We start from the raw sequence: 12,148 nt of genomic DNA, 5'->3' as shown, positions 1-12,148 counted from the left end.
GAGTGGAAAGTCCCGCCACTAAGCCGGGTCCTTGCCAAGAGGCACTTTCTCGTAGTATGCCCTGAATTAGGCTAAGAAACCTACAGGGAACTGCAATTGTGTCCGAGATCGCAATAAACCTAGTCGACGTGACTTTGCACTTTACTGGACTCTGTGGTTATTGGGGGTTCTCGTCGGGTCTGCTGTGTCAGCTATCTGCAGAGCTGGGGCAGCACACAGAGGGAATTCACACACGCAGCCGAGTGATATCAACAAGGAGAAAGCAGAGCACCACACCGGTACCGCTCTGACAACACAGCACAGCACTCTGTCACTCACACACACACACACTGCTGCCTGCTTAGCTCTGTGTCAGGGGTGCTGGAACAGGGGGTTTAGAGGGCCATGGCCCCACCACTCTTTACTGGCTGTTAGGACAAATGATGGAGGGGGGGTGAAGGGTGCAGTCTTGGGGAAGAGGCGTTCTGTGGGTGTGGCCTCGGGGGGAGAGGTGGTGTGAGTGTGGGTCCTTAGGGAAGGGGTGTCATGGGGGTGCCACAGTTCGGACAACAGTGCCCCCCCCCCCACTGTAAGGAAGCTTCTGCCGCCCCTGCTCTGTGTTGGCAGAGCGGGAGAGAGCAGCATCCACGGCAGTGATTTGCTCCCTGGGGCTCCGGCAGGGGGGCTCGGGAGGCGATTTAAAGGGCCCGGGGCTCTGGCCACTGCAGGGAGCCCTGGGCCCTTTAAATCACCAGCCTGGGGAAGCCGGGCCGGGCTGGCACAGCATAACGGCTCTTGCCGGTATCCCATACCAGAACATACCGGCTTACTTTCACCTCCGGAAGGTCCTCACGCAGATCAATAACTGGTTAAAAGACAGGAAACAAAGGGTAGGAATAAATGATCAGTTTTCAGGATGGAAACAGGTAACTAGTGGTGTCTGTACTGGGACCAGGACTAGTCAACATATTCATAAATGATCTGCTAAATAGTGAGCTGATAGAATTTGTAGATGATCCAAAACTACCGGCTTCCTTCCTAGAACGAACGCTCCTTGAGTGGGGTGACCACAGGGAGTAGCTCAAACCTCCAAAGTGCCGGGCCAGGGGCAGGACATTAGCACAGCAAGGGAGGGGTGCGGCAGTGACATCACAAAGGCCTTTTGCAGGACCTCAGACTATTGGTCAAAGGTGGTGGGGAGGTGGTGACCTCACAGAGAGATGCTGACATCAGCCAGGCAGGACAGGGGCGAGGGGCCAGGGAAACCTCAGAGACCCCTGTGGCTTTGCTTCAGCAAGTCTCCTTCTCCAGGTCTCTCTTTGAGGACTGAGAGAGTATTCGGGTTCACGGACGTGAGCGCCAGGAGGAACCTCTTTCGAGTTTTCTCCTTCCCTTTTCCTGATTTTACTAGAAAACAGCCGTCCCTGTTTAGAAGGTAAGAGCCTCCTCCAGGTTTGAAACCTGTTCAGTCTGATCCATCAGGTGACAGTTGAATTCTAGGCATGGAAAACACGAGCTTAAGGAGGCAGAATTTTATTCCACACCTGGGATTTTGTCCCTTAGAATCACTGGGGACATTAGGGTTTGTCCTTTTGGTTTCACCTTTTCCTCCATCCATCCCTCCCTCCTTTCTCTTTGTCTCTTGCTTCTTTTGTCCTTTCACCTGTTCCCCTCCCAACACCAGGAGCGGTGTGTGTGTGTGTGTTGCAGGGGAGTGCTCGGCAGCTCCCACTGTGGGAGGTCCACCCAAAAATGTGGGGCTGAAATAGTGCTTGGGCAGTGATCCCCACCGGTGACCTGGGCCATCCTTTGGCTCTCTCTGGTGAGAACCCTCAGCCTTCCGTCCTCAGTCTCTACCCTGATTGGCTGAGCAGGGGGTTATTGACAGGGAGGAGACTCAGGTCCTTGTTGTTCTCTTTGAAGACCAAGGAAATAAGTCAGAACCAGTTATATGTTTGATGAATTTTGCTGCTTCTCTGCATTAATGGTCTCTGAACAGTTCATGATTCTCTCTAACTTTGTAGTTCTCCTAAAATACTTTCTGAATAATTACTGTGCACTGTTGTTGGTCTGGAGCTCATCTGAGAGCACTTTACTCAAGTCATTCAGTGTTTGAAATTCAAGATCTGATGGTTAGTTTGAAAATCAGGGCTCTTGGGTCCTATTCCCAACTCTGCCACTGACTGGCTGTGTGACCTAAGACAAGCCAATTCTCCTTTCTCAGCCTTAGCTTCTCCCTCTTTCAAGTAGGGATAATAATGATCCACTCCTACCTACCTCACGGTGGGTGGAGGATGCGGATCCATTGGAGATCATCACTAGGAGTAGTGCATAATATGAGGTGTCCTATCACGTTTACTCAGAGCAGATTATGACATAATAGAATAGCTGAAATAGTCTTTTTTATTTGTATTTTTTTATTTTGAAATTAAGAGCTGCAACTACTTAGCTCAGACTGAAGCATTTTATCTAATTTTCGAGATCTAACTGTCTCCTTCTTGTGTGTGACGAGACAATTTAACAGACTGTGACAAAGAGGAGATGCTTTTGTTTTGCAACAAAATATTTTTGCTAAGAACTTTCATCCCACTTGTTTTGATTTTGAGAAACAAACTGGTTTAGTCTGAAGGGTATTTTCTGACAGAAATGGTTTCAATAAAATTTCCCCACTATCTCGATTCCTGGGCTCTATCCCTGCCTCTGGCAGGGTTTGCTGTTTGTTAGAACAGGAGTCAGGACTGGTGGCTTCTCTCTCTGGCTCTGCCACCGCCTTGCTGTGTAGGCCCTTGGGTAGGTCACTTCCCTTCTCTGTACCTCAGACTCCTCCCCATCTGTCCAATGGAAACAGGGACAATTCTCGAACTCTGGGCAGTCATGAGCCTGAGTGAGATAAGGGGAGTTAAAGCCCTCTGTGAAGGAGAAAGGGGAGTTTCACAGTGTTTAGCGCCAAGGAATTCTAAAGTTTGCTAAAATGTCTAGTCTATGGAAACAAGAAATGGTCAGGGCCAAACTTTTTAACCACTGCCTTTTTAAAGCCCATTCAGGGATGTGAGTCCCTGTCTCTTAGGTACCTGGGGTTCTTTGCCAGCAGGAGAGAAGAGGTTCCTGCCTCTGTTTTTGTGGCCTTAACAAACCAGGTGTTGTGCCCCAGTTCTCATCTGAGATCCCTGAAAAAGAACATCTTCCCATCCATGAACAAGACAGGACCTGTCTTTAAAAGGGGAACAAAGAGACCCCTGGGACTTACAGACTAGCTAGCCTCACTTCCATAGCTGGGGAGATACTGGAATACATTCTTAAACACTCAGTTTGTCAGCAGCACCTACAGGATACTTTGGTTCTTAGGACTAGTGAGCATGGACTTGTCAAGAACAAATGATTCCAAACCAATCCTCTTTCCTTCTTCGGCAGGGTTCCGGGCCTAGTGGAGGTGGGTAAACAGTAGATGGGATCTATCTAGGTGTTACTAAGACTTTTGACACAGTCCTGTAGGACATTCTCACAAGCCTGAGTCACTGAACCCCACTGACACTAGATGCTGCCACGTTAATCCTTGGTGCTCCATTGGGCAGGGGGTGGGAAGCACGTCCCAGGGACTCCAGGACAGTGTGGGGGGTCTCTTTGCTATGGACTCCTGAAGGATTTGGGGGCTGATGACAATACACAGGGAAGAACAAAAGGGTCAAATGGTGCCTGAAACCCTTAAGAAGAATCCACCCCACCAAGTACAACACTTGTCACTAACCATTCTCAACTCCACTAAGAATGTTTTGGGGTGACTCCTTGCCTTTATCAACCTAGGCATCTCGGAGCATCACAATTAATAAGTGCTCTAGTGGTGCAATTGGTTAGCGCACAGTACTTATAGAGCAGTGCTGAGAGGAGTTATGCTGAGGTTGTGAGTTCAAGCCTCACCTGGAGCACTGGTTTTTTGATTAGCCAAGTGGCATCACCCCCTCATTTGGCCCTGTGGAATGTAGAATTCCAGCCCTGGGGATACTGAGGAGGGAAAGAGTCAGAAATGTCCCCTTCAATTATTACCTCCTCTCCAGAGCACAGGTCAGAATCTACAATCCTTTCTCCCCCACCAGCCCCTGTGCCAGGATCCCTCAAGCAGAGCCTGGAGTCCTGCCCCTGGCATCTGTGCTATTGACAAAGACTAAGTGACAGGGACAAAACACTGAAATCCCGCCTGGTGCGGGGAGCCAGGTTTGCTCTTCAAATTCTGTCATTGGTACATTTCCAGGTCTGGGAATGTCGCACAACAGCATTGAATGGGAAGCTGCCTGCAGAACAGTGACACTGCACAGAGCTCCTGTGGAGGAGGGGTGGGAATTAGTAACATTTTGAGGATCGTTTGGGAAATGAGCCTTTGCTGACAAGGTTTGTCTCTGTTCATATTTCACCTTCAGGTGTTATGTTGAGGGATCTTTAGTGTATTTTTGGGAGGTTAATAACTATCTCCTCAACTTTATTTACTCAACTTAAAAATTGGTGTCACTTGATTTTTGCATCTCCCTGTGAAAATACAACTGACACGTGTGGCTTTTTACAGGGGTCATGATGTTAAAGTTGGGGAATTCAGTCTCTGTACTTCTGGGGGGGGGTTGCTTTTTTACAGCTGCCTCACGGCCAGGCACACCGGGCTGTTAGCTGCACCCACTGTCCTTGCCAGAGGCCCCTGCTGAACCCTGGGGCTGCACTGCCGTGCTGGGGTGACTCTGCAGGGGGAGACGCTGCTGTGGAGCAATGTAGAGCAGGTGCAGGAAGGAGCCGGGGTCACTATTCACATTCTGAACTGCACCATTTTCCAAATTTGGGACTAGATTCATAGATTCATAGACTTAAGGTCAGAAGGGACCATTATGATCATCTTATCTGACCTCCTGCACAATGCAGGCCACAGAATCTCACCCACCCACTCCTGTAACAAACCTCTGACCTATGTCTGAGTTATTGAAGTCCTCAAATCGCGGCTTAAAGACCTCAAGGTGCAGGGAATCCTCCAGCAAGTGACCCGAGCCCCATGCTGCAGAGGAAGGCGAATGTCCGAGAACAATTCTAGGGGAAGGTGAATGCAGAGCAATGACACTGGAGATGCCCAGACCTCCAATGGGGGCAGCGTGGAAATTAATAATGGGAAGATCATTTGTGAAATTAGTCGTCACTGACAAAATTTGTCTCTGTTCCTATTTCACGCTGTGGTGTTAGTTAGAGGAATCAGGACAGATTTTTACTATATTGATTAAACACTTAATTTTATTTAACCAAGCCAAAAACTTAGTGTCACTTATTTTTTTCTCTGTCCTAGCAAGAATGAATTGAATTTCGTGACTTTCTGGAAAGTGCAGCAAGATTAAATGTGGGGAATTCAGTCTCTGTGTTTGTGAGCTGATGTTTTCCTCTCACAGGTCAGTGCCTGCATTGAAATACCACGAGGGATCTAAGGGCTGGTGTACGCTGGGAACTGAACTGGCAGAGCAACGTTTCTCAGGGTGTGAAAAACCCACCCCCCCAAACCCATAGAGTTAAGGTGACCTAGGCCCGGGTTAGATAGTGCTAAAGGAAAGGAAGAATTGTTCTGTCAATGTAGCTATTACAGGGATGAGAAAACCCCTCTAGTCACTGTCTACTCCAAAGTGCTATAGCAGGTGCCACAGCAGCGTTTTAAACGTAGACAGAGTGAAAGTAGATCTGGCTCCAGTTTGCACTGTGGATGCTCAGGTACTAAGACTTCAATAATAATAACAACAGCACAGTGCTTGAGTAGTTGGCAGGATTTGAACCTGCGCAGGGAGACCCCAATGGATTTGTAGTCCATCGCCTTAACCACTCGGCCATAACTACTTAACCTACATTCATCTCACTGCATGATGATACTGTTCTCACTGAATTGTCACTTCAAATTGTTTGTTCAGACCAGCTGCATTAGTGTAAGTGTGTCAATGGCTGAACAGTGAGAATTCCTGTCCATTTCCCTTCTGGTTGGAGCATGATTAGAGGGTGTTTGTGTGAATGACATTGCTGTAGATTGTTGTTCATTCCCCACTCTGACAATTCAGACAGTCCCTTTCCTAGTCAAATCTCCAGCACATCGTTCCAATAGCAGAGGGCAGGATTTCTCTGGGGCACTGAGGGCTGGTGCGTGAATACAGTCTTGCATTTCACCCTTGGGCCCCTCACCGTGGTGTCTGTCAGGCGCAAGGAGAAACCAGGGAAATGTTTTCATGGCGTTTAAGGGCAGAAGGGGCCATTAGCTCAGCTAGTCTGACCCCCGAATAACACAGAATTACACCATGACAAACACTGATCCCACAGAGCTTAGATAGATCAAAGCGTTTCAGCCCTCAGGAAGGAGGCTAAACTGGGTACCAGAGGCAGCGAACAAGGGGCCCCCAAGGCAATGGCAGGGAGCTGACGAGGTGAAATATGCCCAGATGATCCCAGCAGGCGACCCACCCCCATGCCACAGAGGTGGGAGTCCCTGTTCCTCCTGCCCTTAAGAATCTCTGGTGGTAAGTGGGTCCCCCCAGTTCCCCAGATAAGAATCCTCCATGTGGTTTCCCTGGCTTCACCTCCAGATAAGAACATTGTGTGGAGGGAGTGGGAGGAAGGTTGTCTGGCAGATCTGTAAAGGGGGACTGTGTCTCCCTGTCTGGCCCAGGCTCCTGGGAGGAAGTGACCCCAGTGTGTCTGGCTGTCTCCATTCCTCCCACCCATAAGAATCCCTGGTGTGTGGGTGCACCCTAGACCATTAAGGATCTCTGGTGGGTGGGTGTCTCTCTCTCCCCCTAGTCAGGATCTCTGGGGCGTGCCTGTATAAAAAGAGACTTTGACTCACCCAGGCTGGGCTGCCATCATGGAACAGACCAGGTCCTTCTGTGGAGGGTTTGCGTTCCTCCAAGGACGTGATCTCAGTGTGTGTGGGTGTCCCTGTCCTTCCAACCCTTAACAATCCCCGGTGCGTGGGTGCGCTGGGCCCCATTAAATCCCCTCTGTCTTACCCATGAGGGATCCGGTGGCTGTGGGTGTTCTCCACGCTACTGGGGGTGTCTGGTGCCCCTGTCCCTCCTGGTTAATAGTGGAGTGTGTGGGTGTCCCCCTGCCCGTTAAGGATCCGTGTTGTGTGGATGGCCCCGTTCTTCTCATTAAGAATGGTGCAATGGAGCATATGGGTGTGTCCACCATCCCATGAACTAGCTCCCGTGTGTGGTTCCCCTGCCCCCATCCAGGCTCTGTGGTGTGTGGGTGTCGCTGTTCCTCTTTTCAAGATCTGTGTTGCAGGGGGGCATCCCTCCCCGCAAGTCAGAATCCCCAGCGTGGGGGTGCTCCCATCCCCCCATACAGGCTCTGCGGGGGAGGGGTGTCTAAAAAGAGACTGTGTCTCACCCAGGCTATGCTGCAGGGGATATTTACAGGCCTGATCCCACTACTGATCAGCACAGGAGTTTTGACCTGCTCTGTTTCCAACCTGGGCTGGTTCACCCCTCCTTAGGCACACTGGGGACCCTAAGCTTCCCCGGGATCACCATATTGATGCTGAACTTAGTGCGGACACCTAATCGGCACAGCCCCCTGCAGCCCAGAACTCCTGAGCTCAAGCGATCCGCCAGCCTCAGCCTCCCCAGGCGCTGGGATCACAGGCACCAGCCACAGGGCCCAGCTGCTTTTATTGCTTGGCAGCTGGAGCTTTAAACTCTGCTTGTGAGCTCTGTGCCTTGGCCAGACGGGGACAGCCTGGAACTGGGAAATGCTCCTGCTCCCCCCACCCCCGTCTCATGTCGAGCTGCAGGTGCCGCTGTCCTCCCAGGTAAGATCCCCGATGTTTTGGTGCCTCCCCATCCCCCGCCCAGGTGTCCGGGTGTCCGGGTACCTCTGCCCCCTCCCATACAGAATCCTGGGTGTGTGGGTGTCTGTCCCTCTGCAGAGGATCCCGGAGTGTGGATGCCCTTGTCCCTCCCTACAACATCCTGGGTGTGTGGGTGCCACTCTCCCCCCAGCAGATCTCTGGTGGGTGGGTCCCCAGGGTGTGAGTGCTCCCATCCCCCGATACAGGCTGGGGGGGGTATAACTGGCTCTCCCTGTCCTGCCCAGGCGGTGCTACAGCAGCTGTTCACAGGGGCAGCAACCCCACTGTCAACCTGCAGCTTTAACCTGCTCCAGGGTTGACCTGCTTCACCCCCCTTTGGGAGCCCGGGGACCCCGAACTGCCCAGAATCATCTGATTGATGCCGAGCTTAGCACAGACACCGTCTCAGCCTGGCAGGGAGCTGCCCTGAGCCCTGACAATCAGCTTCCCTCCGCCTCCTGCTGCACAGCGAGGGTCCCACGCGAGAGGCTTCGTGCCCAGTTTGTTCAGGAGCGTCCCAGGCTCCAGCTGTAAACTCTGCTGGTCAGTTCTAGTTTTTGGCCACACGGGGGCGGCACTAACGGTCCCATCTAAACGCTGTTTGCGATCGACCCTTCGGATCGCAGATTGTAACCCGCGGGCAGATCTCTGAGTGCAGCCAAATCCCTCCCCAAACTGAACATTGAAGCAGCAGCTCCCGTTGGAAAGATCAGGATTTTTGTCTTTAAAAACAAGGGAAATATCTGCAGCGAGAGACTGAAGAAGCTCAATTGATTTCATTGACTCCATAAATGTTCCTCTGTGTCCCCCTAGGAGTCATGCCCCAATTTTGGGGACCACTGAACCCTACTCGCTAAGCAGGGGCTAGTGATGCCAAAACCCAGGGAAAGGGAGAACAAGTGCGGGGCCCCCAGCACTGGAACCATGTGAAGGGGCTGCAGGAGAGGGGCAATGGCTGGTGGCCCAGGGAGTTAAGGGCAAAGGGGGCACAGGAGGGGGCAGGAGTTAGGGGTGAAGGAGGTTCAGGGGTTGGGAGTGCAGGAGCTAGCGGTAAAGGGGGAGTGGGGATCGTTCAGGGGCAATGGGGAAGTGCCAAAGTACAAGCTTTGCCCAGGGCACCATTTCCCCTAATGCTGGTCTGAGCAAACTATTGGAAATGACCCTTCAGTGAGACCAGAACCATCGTGTAGAAAAGCCCCTTTGTCAAGTGGTGGTGGCTGAGGGCTTAGGGAGATGGGTTAGAAAGCAACAGGCATTTGTCTGTGGAGGTTTGATTCTTGCCTGCTAGGCAAGGCTGGGGTGTGGTGTCTCCATGGCTGTACTTTCATTTTCTGATCTGCCACAGGGAGCCAAGTCTAGACATATTCAGAGGCTCTGTGCCAGGGTTTCTCAAACTACCTTTCACTACAACCCCTTTCTACCAAAAAAAACCAACAACTTACTACATGACCCTAGAAAAACACACCAAGCCCCTCCACACTGGGCAGAGGCAGAGGAGACAAAGCCTGAGCCCTGCCCCAGTTGGGGGAGGGCAAAACCAGAGCTTGAGGGATTCAGCCCTGGGTGGTGGGGCTCAGACTTTTGGTTTCAGCCCCAGGCACCAACAAGTCTAATGCCAGCCCTGGCGACCCCATTAAAACAGGGTTATGACCCACGTTGGGGTCCTGACACAGTTTGAGAACCACTCCTCTATACTGAGGGGAGAGAGTTTTCCTGTGGGTGTAGTTAATCCACTTCCCAAGAGGTGGCAGCTATGTCAGTGGGGGCTAGTCTACACTTATGAGCCGGGTCGACGCGGTGAGTTCGACTTCTCGGAGTTTGAACTATCGCGTCTAATCTGGACGCGATAGTTCGAACTCCAGAAGCGATAGTTCGAACTCCGGTCGACTCTGGTACTGCGGAGTCAACCTTGGAGCCGCGGACTTCGATTCCGCGGCATCTGGACGGGTGAGTAGTTCGAACTAGGGTACTTCGAATTCTGCTACGCTATTCACGTAGCTGAATTTGCGTACCCTAGTTCGACCCCGCTTCTTAGTGTGGACCAGCCCTGGGAGAAGTTATATTGGTGGGTGTGCAAGCTGTGGTGTTTGCCACATTTAAGAAGTTTAATCAAACCCCATTTTTAAAACCACCTGTGGTCTGGGAATGGCAAAGGAGCTCGATGAATCAGGGTTTGTCCTTCAAAGTCCTGGAGATCACGATTCCACACTCTTAGTGTCATGGGGATATTGCTCAGTGGTAGAGTGCTTGACTGCAGTTTAAGTAGTCCTCAGTTCAAACATCAGTGTTCTCTTATAACCCTCTTTCTTTTTTTTTTAAAAAGGAAAACATTTTCATTTCCATTCTCCATTATGTTCAGGGGCTCCTCTATACAGGAGTGCTTGATATCAATGTAAACACTCAACATTTCGCTCTCCAAATGCATAAAAACCTAGCAAAGCTGTCCATCAGCTGAAATCAGTTCCAATCCTCTAAGTGTCTAGTTTATGTTTTCATCAGTTAAACAAAGGTATCATACGAATGTACATTCGCAGATCCCTCTTCTCCAGGAGCTATGTTGTGCAGAAGAACAAGAACCACATCCAGCTGCAGTTCAGGAGTCTGATGACCAAAAAGCCACGAAGTGTTCTGAGGGCTGGAGAAAAATGCCTTCTAGGGAGCTATTGAACGAGCTCAACCTCTTTAGCTTATCAAAAGAAGATTGAAAGGTGACTTCATTGAAGCGTTGAAGGGCCTTAATGGAGACAAAAGATTGGGTATTAAAGGGCTTTTTAATTGAGCAGAGAAAGGCATAACAAGACCCAGTGGCTGGAAGGTGAAAAGAGACAAATTCATATTAGAAATAAGACACAAATATTCAACAGCGAGGATGATTCACCACAGGAACAAGCTACCAAGGAAAGTGGTGGATTTGCCATCTCCTGATGTCATCTAATGGGGACTAGATGCCTTTCTGGAATGTGTTTGCCCCAAAAGTAGCTCTGGTGTCATACAGGAGGCCTGTGATATGCAGGGGGTCAGATTAGATGCTCTAATGGTCTCTTCTGGCCATAAAGTCGACTAATTTCTGAAAAACTGAGTGTAGCATTGGGAGCAGCGTCTGATGTTTTCCTGTCTAGCCGGCTTGCTTCCTAGAATGAACGCTCCTTGAGTGGGGTGATCCACAGGGAGTAGCTCAAACCTCCAAAGTGCCTGGCCAGGGGCAGGACATTAGCACAGCAAGGGAGGGGTGTGGCAGTGACATCACAAAGGCCTTTTACAGGACCTCAGACTATTGGTCAAAGGTGGTGGGGAGGTGGTGACCTTACAGAGAGATGCTGACATCAGGCAGGCAGGACAGGGGCGAGGGGCCAGGGAAACATCAGAGACCCCTGTGGCTTTGCTTCAGCAAGTCTCCTTCTCCAGGTCTCTCTTTGAGGACTGAGAGAGTATTCATTGAAGTTGTATTATTTTGTCAGCAAAACAGGGCACTTTTGTCGCCAGACATGGCATTGCAGTGTGTACACCAGCCACAAGCTACCGACCGAGAGAGCGTTGTGTGTTTTTCACACACCAGAGCAATATAATTCTGCTGAAACAACTTTGTAGTGCAGACCTTGCCAAAGATGAACTCACACACTGCTTGTAAGGGAAACGTCACCTGCTCCTCTGCTTTGCAGAATCCAAACACAAGCAAAGCTTATCAGGCCCCGGTGGCGGTGGCAGGAAGTCAGGTGTGGGCAGACAGTGTGTTTGAGTTACCCACAGGCACCATGGCTTAGCTGGCTAAAGCCTCTGTTTCGTAAACAGGAGATCCTGGATTCAACTCCCAGTGGTGCCTTGTTGACTGGTTGTTGGGGCACCTGGTACTGGCTACTGTCAGAAGGCAAGTTTCAGAGCTAGATGGGCCTTTGGTCTGACCCTGTGTGGTTTTCCTTATGGTTTAAATTACATTCACGGACACTGATAATAGAGTTACTGAACGTTTGGGAGTTAAGAGCTGATAGGTCAGTGGTCCAGTCCCCACACAGATGACCCCTGTCTCCCTCTGGGACAGGGGCAGGTCTGAGCTCTCACCCAAATGCTCATTGTGGCTGCCAGAATCTGTGGGCAGCTCGTTTAGTTTACAGCAAAGGTTGAGTCCTGCTTTGTGCACCGTGTGTGAGAATGAAAATCCTAAACTGCCCTTTGAAATAACGAATGCAGCAGGACGTGTTATTGTCCCTGCCCCAAAGCAGACAGACCAATGGAGAAATGCCGTCGAGTCCAAGGTAATACTCCACTGCCATTTTACCTTTTTTGCTTGCTAAACTCCTTCTTATGTGCCCGGCCCAGGCTGTC

At 50.6% G+C, this 12,148-nt stretch overlaps 2 non-coding genes across 2 annotated transcripts; one reads left to right on the top strand and one right to left on the bottom strand.

Annotated features, from left to right (window-relative positions):
• Positions 1–3,808: 3,808 nt before the first annotated feature.
• TRNAI-UAU lies at positions 3,809–3,902 on the top strand. The gene is made up of 2 exons: positions 3,809–3,846; positions 3,867–3,902. It is a non-coding gene; the product is annotated as a tRNA-Ile (tRNA).
• A 1,842-nt stretch (positions 3,903–5,744) lies between these two features.
• TRNAC-ACA lies at positions 5,745–5,826 on the bottom strand. Its single transcript has one exon. It is a non-coding gene; the product is annotated as a tRNA-Cys (tRNA).
• Positions 5,827–12,148: the final 6,322 nt, after the last annotated feature.

This window comes from Mauremys mutica, unplaced genomic scaffold (genome assembly GCF_020497125.1).
Source record: "Mauremys mutica isolate MM-2020 ecotype Southern unplaced genomic scaffold, ASM2049712v1 000835F_np12_obj, whole genome shotgun sequence".
Lineage (NCBI taxonomy): Eukaryota > Metazoa > Chordata > Testudines > Geoemydidae > Mauremys > Mauremys mutica.
This window is presented reverse-complemented; position numbering and strand designations above follow the sequence as displayed.